The following is a 16,290-nucleotide window of genomic DNA, read 5'->3' on the forward strand; positions in this document are numbered from 1 at the left end:
TAGATACATGGTTTAAATGGTCCTTCCAGGAGGAGCTAAAGATAACTATATCATCCAGATACACCAAACTGTATGAGGTGTGTGTGTGGCCAGTACCCTGTTCATTAACCGCTGGAAAGTAGCGGGGGCTCCATGGAGTCCAAAAGGTAGCACAGTAAATTCAAAGAGCCCATCTTCAGTTGCAAAGGCTGTTTTGTGGCGATCCTCCTCCCTAAGTGGCACCTGCCAATAACCTTTGGTCAGGTCAAGGGTGGTAATATATCGGGCGTCCCCTATCCTTTCTATTAGTTCATCCACCCGGGGTATCGGAAACGCATCAAAAGAAGACACAGCATTCAGGGCTCTAAAATCCATACAAAAACGGGTAGACCCATCGAGTTTGGGAACCATGACTATGGGAGAGGACCAGTTACTCTTAGGTCTTATCACCCCTAGTCGAAGCATTTCCTGCACTTCCTTCCTCACATCTGCCCTTTTAGCGGCTTGAATGCGATAGGCCCTCTGTTTTACTATCTGTCCTTCTTTTGTGTGTATCTGATGTTCCGCCAAATGGGTACATCCCGGGGTGTCTGAGAAGATTGGAGAGAAGGGGAGTAAAGTTGATATCAACTCCCCTCGTTCTGCATCGGTCAATTCTGTGTTCACTGGCAGTTGTTCCAGGGTTGACCCGGTACTACCGGCTGGTACGGTTAGCTTAGCCGGGCGGGGACATTGACCAATCCATTTCTTGAGGAGATTGATGTGGAAGGTCTGTCTCCTATTTGGGGACATTTGTAGGCTGTAGGTGGTACGCCCAAAGGACTCTACAACTTCATAGGGACCCTTCCCTCGCTCCGAAATTTTTGTGTGGATGAGGGTAGAAGTACCAAGGCCCAATCCCCCTTTTCTAGAGTCCTCCACTTTTTCCCCTTGTCATAGTACCGTTTTTGAGTGGCTTGGGCTTTCTCTAGGTTTGAGTATGCCAAATCCCGTTGGCCTCCTGGCTCGCCTCGGGACTCGGTTCCTCCTTCTGCTCCTCCGAAATCTTCAGCACGGCTTCCTCGGTCTCCGTCTTCGGCTTCACTTCTGCTCTTCGTCTCTCCAGCTCCCGCCTTCCTTTCCGCGGTGTTTCCACACCCTGTATACAAGATTTCCTCCTTTTTGACCAATGTGGTCTCTGTGACGTCGTGTATAGCCGGGGCCTCTTCCGCGGATTTTGACGCCCACTTAAAGGGGCCGTTCTCCTCGGACTCGCTTGCAGTCTCGTTTCCGTGCTCCCACTCGTAATTCTGTGGAGAAGCCGGAAATGACAAGTCAGAAGGGTTCGGGCTCCACCATTCCCGAAGGTTAGGTTCTCCGATTTTACAGGGCGTGTACTTATTTTTTATTTTTTTTGTCCCGTGATGTTTTCGTCATTTTGGAAAAGCCTTTGGCCGAAGTGGTTGGCGAGTTTGAAGTTGTTGTTATTTCCAATGCCCGTCTCGTGTTGTCTTTTGTCCGAGACTTTCCTGCCCCCCCCCCTCCCGCTGTCCGAGCCTTTCCCGCCCCCCCTCCCGCTGTCCGAGCCTTTCCCGCCCCCCCTCCCGCTGTCCGAGCCCTTTCCCACCCCCTCCCGCTGTCCGTGATATAACCCTGTCTCATGTTACTCTACTCCATCATTTTAGCAGTTGTTAAATATTTTACATTTGCACTTACTCGGCTGCAGCAGTGCTGTTGAAGGAATTATTCTGAAGGCTGAAGCGGAAACAAGAAAACATCAGACACGTCTGCAGGGCGGGCAGTCCCTCTGAATTCAATCCGGCTCGGCAGTTGGCACACATATGCAAACATGGCATTGGAAAGGTACAGTTCTGTGTCAGCTCAGCTGAGCAACACATGGTGATTTTCAGCACATCTCATCCTCTCCTCGTTGACAGCGCCAGTACGTGTTTCCGCTGTTGCCGCAGCGCGGCAGTTTAGCCTTTTGACGCCGACGCCGTCCTGGCCGGGAGTGGAGATTTTGGCACCCGGTGGAGACAGCTGGGGACAGCTAAGAGGCACAGTTGAGGTAACAAGCGGTGGATCTTGGGGGAAGCGCAGCTGAGAGACAGAACCGCTTGTACCAGTGGGGCACAGGGGGTAAGCCTGCAGAGACGGCTCGGTTCTGACCGGGTGCGGTTTGCGATGAGCCTCTAAATTTTACTTTTAATTGCAATTTGATTGGCCTGACATCCTGACATATGGTATCCTTTCCTCGCACCCATTAGCTCACTGACCCCATTAGTCCTGCCTCCCACTCCTGCATAGATTCTGGACTTCCGTAAAAGGACTTTGTACCCGAACCTTGCTCAGTGAGACGGACAGGAGAGAGAAGACTCAAGCAGGCGAGAGTGGAAAGGTGTATGTGTAACTCTAGGTGTGTGTGACTCTGGGTATGTATGTGTAGCTCTGTGTGTGTGTATGGCTCTGTGTGTGTTTGTAATCAGTGTGTATGTGTGTGGCTCTGGATATGTGTGTAGCTCTAGGTGTGTATGTGTGTGTGGCTCTGGGGGGTGTGTGTGTGGCTCTGGGGGGGTGTGTGTGGCTTTGGAGGGGGGTGTGTGTGTCTCTAAGTGTGTATGTGTGACTAGAGAGTGCAGAGGGACTAGAGAGTGCAGAGGGACTAGAGAGTGCAGAGGGACTAGAGAGTGCAGAGGGACTAGAGAGTGCAGAGGGACTAGGGAGTGCAGAGGGACTAGGGAGTGCAGAGGGACTAGGGAGTGCAGAGGGACTAGGGAGTGCAGAGGGACTAGGGAGTGCAGAGTGACTAGGGAGTGCAGAGTGACTAGGGAGTGAGTGCAGAGTGACTAGGGAGGGAGTGCAGAGTGACTAGGGAGGGAGTGCAGAGTGACTAGGGAGGGAGTGCAGAGTGACTAGGGAGGGAGTGCAGAGTGACTAGGGAGGGAGTGCAGAGTGACTAGGGAGGGAGTGCAGAGTGACGAGGGAGTGCAGAGTGACTAGGGAGGGAGTGCAGAGTGACTAGGGAGTGAGTGCAGAGTGACTAGGGAGGGAGTGCAGAGTGACTAGGGAGGGAGTGCAGAGTGACTAGGGAGGGAGTGCAGAGTGACTAGGGAGTGAGTGCAGAGTGACTAGGGAGGGAGTGCAGAGTGACTAGGGAGGGAGTGCAGAGTGACTAGGGAGGGAGTGCAGAGTGACTAGGGAGGGAGTGCAGAGTGACTAGGGAGGGAGTGCAGAGTGACTAGGAAGTGACTAGGAAGTGACTAGGAAGTGACTAAGGAGTTACTAAGGAGTGACTAAGGAGTGACTAAGGAGTGACTAAGGAGTGACTAAGGAGTGACTAAGGAGTGACTAAGGAGTGACTAAGGAGTGACTGAGGAGTGACTGAGGAGTGACTAAGGAGTGACTGAGGAGTGACTGAGGAGTGACTAAGGAGTGACTGAGGAGTGACTAAGGAGTGCTAGGAAGTGACTAAGGAGTGCTAGGAAGTGACTAAGGAGTGCTAGGAAGTGACTAAGGAGTGCTAGGAAGTGACTAGAGAGTGCTAGGGAGTGCAGAGTGCTAAGAGGTGTGAAGTTACTAGGGAAGCTAGAGAGTGCTAGGAAGTGCACAGTGCTAGGGAGTGTAGAGTAACTAGGGAGTGTTATGGAGTTATAGAGACTGCAGAGATTAAGCTAATAACAATGTAAGTGACAATGCCATTTATTTATCTGTTTTCTAAACCAACACATAAATAAAAAATTTGTCATTAACAATGCCAATAGCTCAAACTTTTCCAAAGGCGAAACCATTGCATTGAAAATGCTTGTTATCGAAGGTGTTTTGCTATAATACAAAGGCTATTTTTTTATATAACCTTGTGTGGAGTTTCCTTTGTGGTGGGCCTTGGGTGTTGTTGCTAGGTGCGCGCGCAAACGCTTTACACATCGCCTCCGAGATTAGCCTTGCTGCTCGTGTCACGTTACCTAGAGGGTGAGCAGGGGTTATCTTGGTGTGTAACTCCCTTGCCCTGACTTGGGAATGGTGATCTCTGACTGACTTTGGCGCGAGCCGTGGCCAGCCAGGGGTCCCGTTTCTAACACTTCCAAAAAAAGAGAACGAGCTGCAGAGCCTTCTCTGGTATTGCACAGAAAATTTGGAACTCCTTACCTTCAGTTGTACGCAGAATCCCTTCCTCCTCCTTCAAAAAAAGAAGGAAAATGCTTCTAATGCACAAATTCACATCCTAAAACTTTATATGTTACTGTTAGCAACCTATGTTATCCTATCTATCACTGTCTACCTCTTTTTGTATTGAATGTCGAACATTGAATGTATGTATATTACCCCCGCAACCATCTAGTGTTTCCGAATGTTGTAATGTAAACCACTCTGATACCCTCGAGGGTCACGTTTTTGCTATATAAAACGTAATAAATAAATAACATCTGAATCAACATTCCTTACATTTCTACTTCCTTGGCACACTATCACAACACCTTCAACATCCGGTACAAGGGATAAAGTTCACTGCACAAATGTAACTATTGTTATTGTCCGGTAGGCGACAAAGCTATCAAACTAGAGTAAACAATTGCAGCCTGACGGGTTGTGACATGGCCACTGGTTTATTATATATACAGCACCATTTCCTTGTTTAATAGATAGAAGCACTCAGCTGACGCTGCAAGGTTACTGCATGCTGGAATTCCAGCTCAGCTGATCCTTGTTTAGCAACACAAGGGATGTCCAGCTCTACACCAAGATGGGCAGCTTGATGACACTTGCCTGCAGGTAATGAGGAGTTAATCCACCAGTCAGGGATTTGGCAGATTGCCCACCCTAGGCAAGACTAGGTTAGGGAGCGCTAGATAGAAGTACACTATGCACAGTACTTATATCAGTGGTGTGGAATTTAATTACATATCTACTTGTCCTTGGGATAGGTTGCTTCATAAATCTGTCCTGTAAAAAAAAAATCCACTTGTTCCTTTGGTGACACGTAGTGCAGTGACAAATTATGGCAGCAATCTCATTAAATAAAAGCTCTGATATAAGCCTTTAGGATTATTCCAGGGCTCATACTATAGTAGGGTTAGAATTTTAGCAATTTACTTATTTTGCCACCTTTCTCCATATCAACATACTAGGGCTGGAGGTAGCGTTATGGAATAGGTCTAGGGTTGCCCTTTTGAGTCTGTGCAAACCTAATAAATTCCATGTTTCAGGGGCTTTCACTAGCTGTTCTCTAATTGTTTCCCATATTGAGAGAGGTTGGAAATTTACTCCTGATAATGGTAGAAGTAAAACATCTTCCAGGGTTAGGAAAAAAGTGGTTGGAGGGAAAGTGAACTTGTTAAACACTCAACAGATTTTCGCATGAGGAAATCTACACCTGCATATTTGCTCGTCTAAAAAGTAGTTCACAAATATTTTCTAGGAGTACAATTTTCTGTAGTACTTATGTGAATTCATGAAAGCTATAAATCTAAACTAATGAAAGGACATATACTGTGGGTGCAATTTTGTGACTTTCTTTAAGCATTGGGCCCCTAATTAGTTCCTGGAGTTAACAGAGACCTTTTGGTTTTATCACAATTCTATCACTCTATCTTTACATTGACTGGCTTCCTCTCTTTCACAAGGAGCATATCGGAACACAAAGTAGTTTTGCTCAGTGCCAGGGACCACTGTGGCAATGTGTGAGTTTTAAGACCAAAAATATTATTGCTTTTTCCCAGTGTTTTTTATAATAGTGACGGACTGGCAGCTCCCACAAAATTTTACACAAACCATATCAAAACAAGACCTGCATTGACGAAAACAAAAGACTGACCACCAATATTGGACGTATTGGCTTTGCCAATGCTTGTCTATTTTCATTTTCCCATTATTTTGAAACTGGCTACACTGATTTTCCATTATGAATATTTTTGGTAAATACTAGCATGCATCAACACATTTTACTAATTGATGCGTCAAAGAAATGTAACCTACAATTTCACAGTAATTCAGCAAAAGAATTTTCCTAGTTGCATTTTTTGTGAACTTTTTATTTTTAAAACAAAAAGGATCTTTAATCTCTTTGTAGTGTCTGCAAATATTTGCTTCTAATTAGAGAGTGTTCTGGGAGCATTGTAAGTTGCATCGTATTGTTACATTTTGTAAACGTATGTACACATGTTTACACTGGACATACTGTCAGTAGTGCAGTCCAAGCTTTCAACATTTCCTTAGAGCAATCACCCTAATAAGAAAGGCTTTGTATTAATGAACCATGAATACAAGTTCGAATAGCATTAACATATTGAAACAATTACTTTAACTTCAGACAATGCCCTTCATTGTTCCCTAATGTGGTGCTGTAAACTGGCATCTAAAGGGTTTGTGTTGCAGGGGGCGGAGCCTACTTGTTCCAAGGACAAAATAAACTTGAAAACTTGTTGCCCTTGACCCTAAACAATATGTCCTGGGAGTTGAGCTATCCACCATTGAGCTATAGGATTGAGTATATGCAGGCATATAACATGGGGCGGACCCCATGTTATATGCCCGCATATACTCACTCTTATAGCTCAATGGTGGAATCAGTTATCATTTTCATTGTTCTCATGTTAATTACACTATTCTGTTTCATTCTACTGATTATCGAGGCACATGTATTTTATACAAGTATCACAATGCTTCATTAAGTATTGAAACGCCTTGATGAGCACTTGTGCATTTCTTTGGGTAGGCATGAGAATCCAAACGAAAGGGTTCTAGATCTGTTACTACAATTTCCTTGTGGGTGAATCAGGGTTGTGATCTTCTGAGGTTGCACCTTATTTGTTACCCTGTAATGGTAGGGGTCCAAAGGGTGCACTGTGGGCTAGCAGGGATACAGGCCTACATATCCGAAGGTGTGCACTGAATCTGTCTGGCACAATCCAGATCTTTATGTTATCCAACAAACATACAGTTTTACTGGAGAGGTACAAGCTCTCCGACAGAACAATAATATTGGTGGTTTGAGAAACTCTTTTAAATGGGTTTATGTTGTAAATCAATTCCATGCCCACTGCTCCGTCGATATTTCACACCAGTAATTGTTATTTTGGGCCTCAAAAAGGTGGCAGTCATCAGATCTTCAATCGATTAGACTGGATGCGCAAACCTGATTTGAAGCTGCACAGTCGTACATGTTGGTATCACTCATGGTTATAAAAATTGCTACACTGAAGAAAATAAATCGCACAAAAAAAAGAAAATATACAATAATAAACATTGTTTTAAAACAAACACGATGAAGTAGCTCTTCGTTTATCACAACAAGAAGCTTTCTTTGTGCATGCGAATGCAGCAAAGTTTGTTGTGCAAGAGAGTACACATGCTTGGAAAATATTGTATTGGGCCTCTTTCGCCAGTGTAATGCCCTTGTGCCCTTGAATAGTATGTAAATCTGCAAATTGTCAATCTAATATTCGAACTAAAATTAAACCAATCAATTCAATTAAATTCATGAAGCTTTATTCGGTACATGAAACATGACCATAAAAGCACACAAAAAAACAGACAAACAAAATAACCAAAGTTTCAGATTGACAATTAAAACAGATATCAGTGGAGATACAGTCCATATGATTTTAAAAAGCATATTTTTCCTTGCATAAATACATTTGTTTAAAAAGGAAGCAGTATAAAAACAAATGTCGGCGGAATTCAGATTACATAATAAGCTCATAGCCTGATTAACTGTACACACACTATATTTAAAAAACAATGGTTTCAAATGGGCGATACGAAAATGTATGTACAGTTTACAAAATAGTAAAAAGTGCAAAGTGCTCTCTTTAGATACGCCATCGCACAGACATGGCCCTATTGGATGTTGTTTAAGAATTGGTAGGGCCACTAAATGGTGTGCTACTCCGAACCTCAGTCTTGTAAGCACAAACTTATGAGATGGCCTAATCACCGTGGATAGGTAAAATGGTGAACCTTCCGAAATGATATATCTATTGTAGAACAAGACAGTGGTCATAGATCCTGCTGCTGACAACCGTGTCTTAGCTCTGCTGGCCAGAAATTTACTTTTCAACTCAGCTTTAGAGATAAAGATGCGGCTCTTGGGTCAATCAGGACATTAAGACTAAATTTTTCTGAATAACAATCAACAACATAATTTAACCAGGGAATTTTCCTATAGTGATCCAATGATAAGCAGTCCTCAATGATGGCTCTATTAAAAGACTTCTCCTCCTGGAGCCAGATGGAACGCCAAATCAGGAGTGGCCTTAAAGACAATAGGTCACTTAGATAATAAATAACCAGTTCCCGGTGGATCAGCTCAGTTGGGGCGGTCGGAGGTAGACACAGAAGCTTTTTCAAAAAGGAGTTTTCCTCCGTTTGCAAAATTTGGGTATATCTATGACCCCACATACCTGCCCCGTATAATGCTATTGAGGTACATCTAGCTTGATAAATTTGAAGCATGTCCTTAGTACGCCTGTCTCCTACTTTTGCAGCGAATCTAAAAACACCATAGGCGTTCTTTGCCATTTTGTTACTAACATTATTAAATTCATCAGTCCATTTTCTGTCTCTTGAAAAGGTAATACCAAGGTAACAAAATGTTTCCACGTGTAGCACTTTTTCATGATCAATAAAAAAGGCATTAGAGAATTTGCTTCTAGCCCCGCAGGTCATGGTGTGCGTCTTCCCCTTATTAATGGACAGTTTCCTATCTTGAATGAACTTACAGAATCTGTCAATTAGGCGCACAGACCTAGGGGAGTTCTTGAAATTAAGACTGCGTCATCAGCATATAATAACACCGGGACAGAAACACCATTAATCTGGGGGGCATCAGCTTTTACATTCTGTAAGATTGCGTCGCCCTCATTAATAAATAATATAAAATGGAGGGGGGCCAAAACACAACCCTGTCGAATCCCACGTTTCACACTGAATTTAGGGGTACATTCTAGAGTCATCATAGAGTTCTAGCAGGGGAGTTTAATATTGGAGTCACTAAAGAGCATTCCTGCAACATTTGACAGGCAACCATTGCACAAGGCAGCGGTGTTAAAGCGTAAAATATACCTCTGGACAAAGCAAGCGTGTTGCGCAATGTACTATTCTCCTGTCTTTGGGCAAAGCAGGGGGCTGAAGAATCCCAGTGATTCTCCCATGCAATTGGTCCAGAGGGTGGATAGTACTATGTCTCTTCTGCAAGGCAGACATAGTTAAAAAAAGAAAACTATTGCAGAGGTAGTTTAAAAAACAAACTGCTAGGCCACATCAGGAGTGAACTACATATGCTTCAGCACTTGAGATGGGGGTGCATGCCCTACTCCTAAACTTGGGCAAGATGGGGGTAATTAACTAATATACTCAGTATCTTTGGGAAAGGCACAGGTTTAAAAGGGATCGATGTATGCATAACCATTTTCAAGGGAGGGGAGATAAAAGCACCATCTTAGAGACAATTTCTTTTACATCTCTATTGATTTTTATGGAAATTGGCAGAGAGTAAAAATAAAAAAAACACATACCTCTCCCCCCCTCTCCCCCCCACCCCCACCCCTGCCCCCACTCCCCCCCGCCCAACCTTTGGCAGGAGGGCGGGCACATTTAGAAAATTAAGCTTACTCTCAAGCGAGGGTTGAGGGGGGGGGGGGGTAGACAATACCCCTGCACTTGGACATCCTTTCCCATTGTTCATCAACACTGGGAGACTCTAACACACAAGCACCTGCACATTACTGCTGCATCCCTCATCCTATTCCTACCATAGGTTCTACTTACAGAAACATACCTAATTTCCAGTCTATGTTAATAGGCATATTTACTTGTATTTTTGTTAAGTCATTGCAATTGCCAATATTCTGTAACCACCAATGCTAGCTGTAGGCCAGCCACAACCGTGAGTGGGTAAACCATAAGTAACAAATAAGCAGCCACCTCATGAAGGGAGGCAGTTTGAGCCACATAAATAGAACTGCTGAACGACCATTTAAAAAACTGAAGTATGATTTCATCTACTGGGGTTGGAGTGGGGTGAAAGGGGAAACTGACCATACAAGATCTAGGGTGGGAGGAATTTTAGGTTAAAACGAAGGGTGTGTACAGCAAACTTCCATAACTGGGGGAAAAAATGCAGGAAAGAGACATCTGCAGTAGAACTCCTGTTTCACTGATGTGATGCCCGGAACAAATAGCCTCTAGCAATAAAGCGTTAGCAGAAGGAAAGTCTACTGTATCTATAGGTTCAAAAGGCCTTTTGGGGGAGAGGATGTAGCTTTATGGCTAGAGCGGTAGATCTGGAAGCTGGGGGATTGGGTTTGAGTCTCTGCAATGACGCTCAACATCCTGTGATTCTGGGCAAATCGCTTAATTCTCCCTGTGCCTAGCAAAAATGAATGTGTCCATCTGTAATGAAACTGGTGCCCTTTTAAATGCGCTCTGATACCTGATGTCTCGGGTCTAGTTTGCGCTATATAAAACTCTAAAAACACACAAACAAAAGGCGCAACTAGGAGATTCTTTATTTCAAAAGGCAAATAACTAGGGGGAGCTGGGGAATGAATTACTGGACGTGGTAGAAAAAGCTTCTAGGAAGATGAGACCCCAAATCTTCTACATTTGCTTCTTCTAAAATCCCATATTACTTAATAGCCACCCAGTGGCTCCTTACAGTAGAAAAGTTACACCCAGCATAAAGCGGTCTCCAAAAGTTTGAAATCTTTGCAATCTCATAGGAAATCAAAATAATAGCTTTGGAAGAAATCCAGTTCTCAAAGTTATTGCATATGCTTTAAGAGTGTCTGCATGTCGATGCTTTTGAGAACAGTGAACCACTTATGGAACAATCTTTCACCTGAAGGGCTAACTTCTCAAGCTCTAGACACCTAGGCGAAGGGCTTGATCGATGAATTTATGTAAAACTCAGGATCATCTGGAATGAAGGAAAACTGTAATATAGGCCCTGAGGCTAGAAGCATATGGGGGCATTCTTCCACTACACTTTTAGAGGGTACCAGGTTGCAAAAGCATGTAGTACAATCTCCACTGACACACATAGATCCAGCTAAGAAAGACTGCTCCATGCTGCTGTCACTGGAAATAGAATGGAACTGAGGCAGCAATACAGAGGAAGGAAAGGTCTGACTCAAACACTTCAAAGGCCCAGTCTCATTCTTCAGATGATACAGAGCTTTCAGTGAATGCATATTGATTTCTACCCATTGCCTGCTCTCTAATGCTTGGGCTACTAGACTCCAGAGTCACAACCTTCTTCCCCAATTTTCCTGACTATTTATGTAGACTTGGGCTTCCTTGTCACAAACTGACTGGCATTAAAGCAAGGAAGAGAAATGCTGTAGGGCGTAGAGCAGGGGTCACCAACCTGTAGCTCGTGAGCTACTGTAGCTCTCCAGCTATCTCGGAGTAGCTCACCTGTGTGTAGCCCAGCTTATTAAATTAGGAAGCTTTTGCTTGGTTGAATTAATATACTTAAAACAAAATTTAAATTATACATCACTAATAATATTAGTACCTCTCAATATGTTTCATTGAACATTATTACCTCTCAGTACAGAAAAGACCCATGGCATAGAAGATCCCAGCAAGCTCCCTTCAATTGTAAGATTTTTTGCTTCTTTCAGGGATCAATCACCTAGGACTGACACTCCTTCCCCAGAGTAGGCCCCCTCATTCTTATTTTTTGTTTTATTGTGGGAGATGACTCCTCCAGGGAAACTAATTTCTTGAGATTCCTTGGTGCCAGGCACCCCTAATGCTGCCTGCAATGAGGTGTAATTAGATGGTTGAACTTCATAGTTTTTAGAGACGGAATTCCAATTCTGAAAAATATATTAAATTAGGGGTTGTATATGAAGGTGATTGCACTAACTAGCGTAAGGATGTTTTCCCGAGGCGGAAGCCGGGAAAAAGGATTACTGCTGTTTTTAAACCTTTTTAAACTTGCCTGTTTTTCACATTTGTTACTTGTGTACCACTCGTTTGTATATCGCGCTAGTCCCCCCCGCCCACACAGACGACTGGAGCTGCTGTGGCCGTCCCGCGCGCTGATTGGTAGGCACAGGACCCCGCCCACACTACTACTTAAACTGCGAGTTTCCCTAACGCCGGTTGATTGCACTAACTAGCGTAAGGATGTTTTCCTGAAGCGGAAGCCGGGAAAAAGGATTACTGCTGTTTTTAAACCTTTTTAAACTTGCCTGTTTTGCACATTTGTTACTTGTGTACCACTCGTTTGTATATCGCGCTAGTCCCCCCACCCACACAGACGACTGGAGCTGCTGTGGCCGTCCCGCGCGCTGATTGGTAGGCACAGGACCCCGCCCACACTACTACTTAAACTGCGAGTTTCCCTAACGCCGGTTGATTGCACTAACTAGCGTAAGGATGTTTTCCTGAGGCGGAAGCCGGGAAAAAGGATTACTGCTGTTTTTAAACCTTTTTAAACTTGCCTGTTTTGCACATTTGTTACTTGTGTACCACTCGTTTGTATATCGCGCTAGTCCCCCCGCCCTCACAGACGACTGGAGCTGCTGTGGCCGTCCCGTGCGCTGATTGGTAGGCACTGGGGGGTACGGACTAGTAACTTCCTGACCACGCCCACCACTACGTATATATGCAGGCGCCATTTCGTACGCGCAGCGGACGAGCGCAGCGGGCGCGCCAAAGGCAAGCCCGTCTGCGCCCGTCCGCGCCCTGCCGGGACCAGGGGCATGCCATGCCGCCCATCCTATTCACTACTCCAGGTCCGACCTAATGGACTTTAGAAACAGCGCCCAGGGCCTCCTATCGAGGGAGACTCTTAGTCGACTCTGCAAGTATGGCATCCTGAGTCAAGGCTGCCATTTGACAACCCCTGCAAACAACCAGGTTCAGTCTGTCCCACTTCTCCCCTCGCTTACTATTCTCTACCTAAACACTCGTTCCCTTGTCAAACACCAGCTGGACATTTTTCTGCTGTTAGACATGGAGAAACCGGACATCCTCTTACTCACTGAGACATGGCTAACCCCTGATTCTGCCCCCGATATAATAGCGGCCCTCCCACCTAACTACTATATTATTCACGCAGACCGTGCCACGGGGAAAGGGGGGGGGGTGGAGTTGCGGCAATTATACGGTCTAATCTGGTCGTCCCTACCCTGACCAGCTTCTCGTTAGAAAACACAGACAACCTAGTGCTGAAAATTACCACCCCCTGCATGACGATAGCGTGTGTCCTCTTATATAGACCCCCAAACTCAATGCCATCGTTCCCTATGTCCCTGAGTGACCAAATTGCCAATTTGGCACTCGAACATCCCAGGGTCTTTCTAGTAGGAGATCTAAACTACTGGTATAAAGATACCCTCGAGGGCCCTCAATCGGCTAAACTGACTGATCTTATGACTAACTTGAACTTCACTCAACTAGTTCTTTCCCCTACCCATTGCAAGGGTCACATCTTAGATCAGGTGTGGTCTAACACCACCTGCGTAACTACCCCTACCATTGTGCCATGCCTCTGGTCAGATCATCTCTTTCTTAAATCCAAACTATGCACTATCCCTGCTACAACTACCACACCAACGGCTGGCGGGTTAGCCAGGAACTGGAACGCAATGGACAAAACTGCTTTTTTAAAGTCATTAGCTAATACCATCCCACCGTCTCAGAGTGAGATTAACTCCTCAGTATCCACTCTTCCTGGCTGGTTACAAGCAGCTAGTGATCTTCATGCCCCTTATAAAAAAGTCAGATTGGCAAGGCGGGCTAACGCTAACAGATGGTTCTCCTCCGACCTAAAAATCATGAAACTAGCTTTGCGACAGTTAGAACGCCAATGGCGCCGCAAATATATCCCTGAGTTAAAACTGAAATATACAAGGGCCAGGAAGGAGTATATGATTGCCATCTCCGCTGCCAAGGCGGCTTACTTCTCGTCCCGAATCCTAGAATCTTCAAATAAATCTAAGGATATTTTTTCTATCCTTAACGAACTGACAAATTTGGACTAAGTCTGCCCCAAGATAACTCCCACCCAGTCTCTCTGTGATTCACTCAACACCTATTTCACTGATAAAATCACAGATATCAAAGCTAGCATTCTCCAACCGTCTTCCCTTCTTACCACGGGTATGACAATCAAGCCTAACAACGGCACCCTTAGCTGTTTTTCACCTCTAACCCTGGACCAACTTCAGGAACTTATGACAAGAGTAAAATCTGGTGCACCCTCAGACAGCTGCCCTCCCCACATCTTGAAAGAGTGTTTCTCCACACACCCGGCCCCTGCCCTTACACTCCTGAATGACTCCTTGTCCTCCGGCGTAGTCTTTTTAGCGTTTAAAGAGGCCACTGTCATCCCGCTCCTAAAAAAAAACCCGGGGCTGACCCAGCGTGTAAAGCTAATTACAGACCCATCTCTTTACTGCCTTACTTGGCTAAAGTCCTGGAGGCTCATGTGGCTAAATGCATCTCCAACTTCCTTGAGGAGTCCTCCTGCTTTGATTCTCATCAGGCAGGTTTTCGGCCAGCACACTCAACTGAGGCAGTAGTCACTACAGTTTTGGATACGCTGCGAGATTGTGCTGATAGACGCTCCCCACAGGCCTTGGTGCTCCTGGATTTGTCGGGCGCATTCGACACGGTAGACCATAACATCTTGATCGACCGTGTCGGACAGGCCGGCATACGGGACACGGCGGCTTGTTGGTTGAGGTCCTTTCTGGAAAACCGCAGTCAAGCAGTACGTCTTGGAGACCTAACAGGTGCTAAACAACCCATCACATGTGGAGTGCCACAGGGCTCCTCCTTATCACCTCACCTATTCAATTTATACATACTTCCTCTGATTCAGACCCTTAGAGACGAACAGGTGAGGGTTTTTAACTACGCCGATGACTTACAACTACTGTTCACCATTGACAATACTGAAAACTCCATTCTGCATTTTCAGTCAACCATGCGATTCATCAAATCTTGGATGGACCAAAACCAGCTGAAACTGAACCCAGGGAAAACCGAGTTGGTTCTTACTGGGGACAGCTCCAAGCATTGGGGCCCACATTATTGGCCTTCGGATTTAGGTCCAGCTCCGACACCCTCTTCATCGGCCAAAACACTCGGAGTCATCGTTGACTGCGAACTCTCACAGAAAGCACAAGTAGGCCAGGTGGTCTCCAAGTGTTTTTTTCAGCTAAAAAAAATTCGGAAGGTCCGTCGCCTACTCACGCCCGAGGCAATCACCCAGGTTGTGATTTCCACCGTTCTGTCCCATCTGGATTACGCGAATGCCATTTATCTAGGTCTTCCTAACTACTTATCTAAACGTCTCCAGATGGTACAGAACTATGCAGCGAGGCTAATTCTAAATCAGCCAAGGTGGCAGGCAGCCACTCCCCTACTTAGGAAATTGCACTGGCTCCCAGTCACTCAGCGCTGTGCCTTTAAAACTGGCTGTCTGATATTTAAATCTTTGTATTGTAAAAGCCCTAAATTCATTGACCAATTAATCATCAGATACACACCATTGCGAAACCTACGCTCACTCCATCAGAGCCTTCTGCTGACGCCTCCCTTCAAACTTAAGCGCGCTGGAGGCCGCAGGTTCGCAACACTTGCCCCTCACCTATGGAACACCTTCCCTCTGGAGATTCGAAACTGCCAAGACCTTCTCTCCTTCCGGAAAGCCTTGAAGACCTGGCTCTTCAGACAAGCACTTTAATAACTCTCCAATCCTCATCCACGCTTATGTTACTGTTGACTTTAGCGCCAAGAAACCAATCGGTGATAGCGCGCTCAATAAATATCTTAATAACATAACATAACAATAACAAATGAACCAAAGTGAGACGAGCTACCATTAATCTCTAGACTTTTAGCCGTTCACTGGCCACATCCGTGGTAGATCCACAAAGGCACTGAGATGAGAAGACAACTTGAGTGTTTTGGTAGCCGGAAGGTGTATCTTCCTCACATCTGTTTAAAAGCTGCCAAACTAAGCTGAAAATGTTGAGATTGAACCAGGTATGACTCTTCCAATTTGAATAGGAATCTATGTCCCTGAAGTGCACCACAGACTCTTTGCATAGCTGTGCATGCTTTGGTAAAAGAAGAGGCAGTTACTGACCAATCATCTATATATGGGAATACTTGAATGCCCTCAGAATAAATTATATCCATCAACGGAGCTGGAGCACTTAGAACTGAAAATGTTCTTTGAGGACTGAAAAACGGAAACCTCTTTCAGAGTCTGGGTGAAGTGAGAATGTGGGTAGGCATCCAAATAGGTTTCGTGAATTAAAGAAAATGTCATTTGAATGTCTCCCTTGGAAGAAAAGAGTTTATTCT

Source organism: Lissotriton vulgaris, chromosome 7 (assembly GCF_964263255.1).
Source record: "Lissotriton vulgaris chromosome 7, aLisVul1.2, whole genome shotgun sequence".
NCBI lineage: Eukaryota > Metazoa > Chordata > Amphibia > Caudata > Salamandridae > Lissotriton > Lissotriton vulgaris.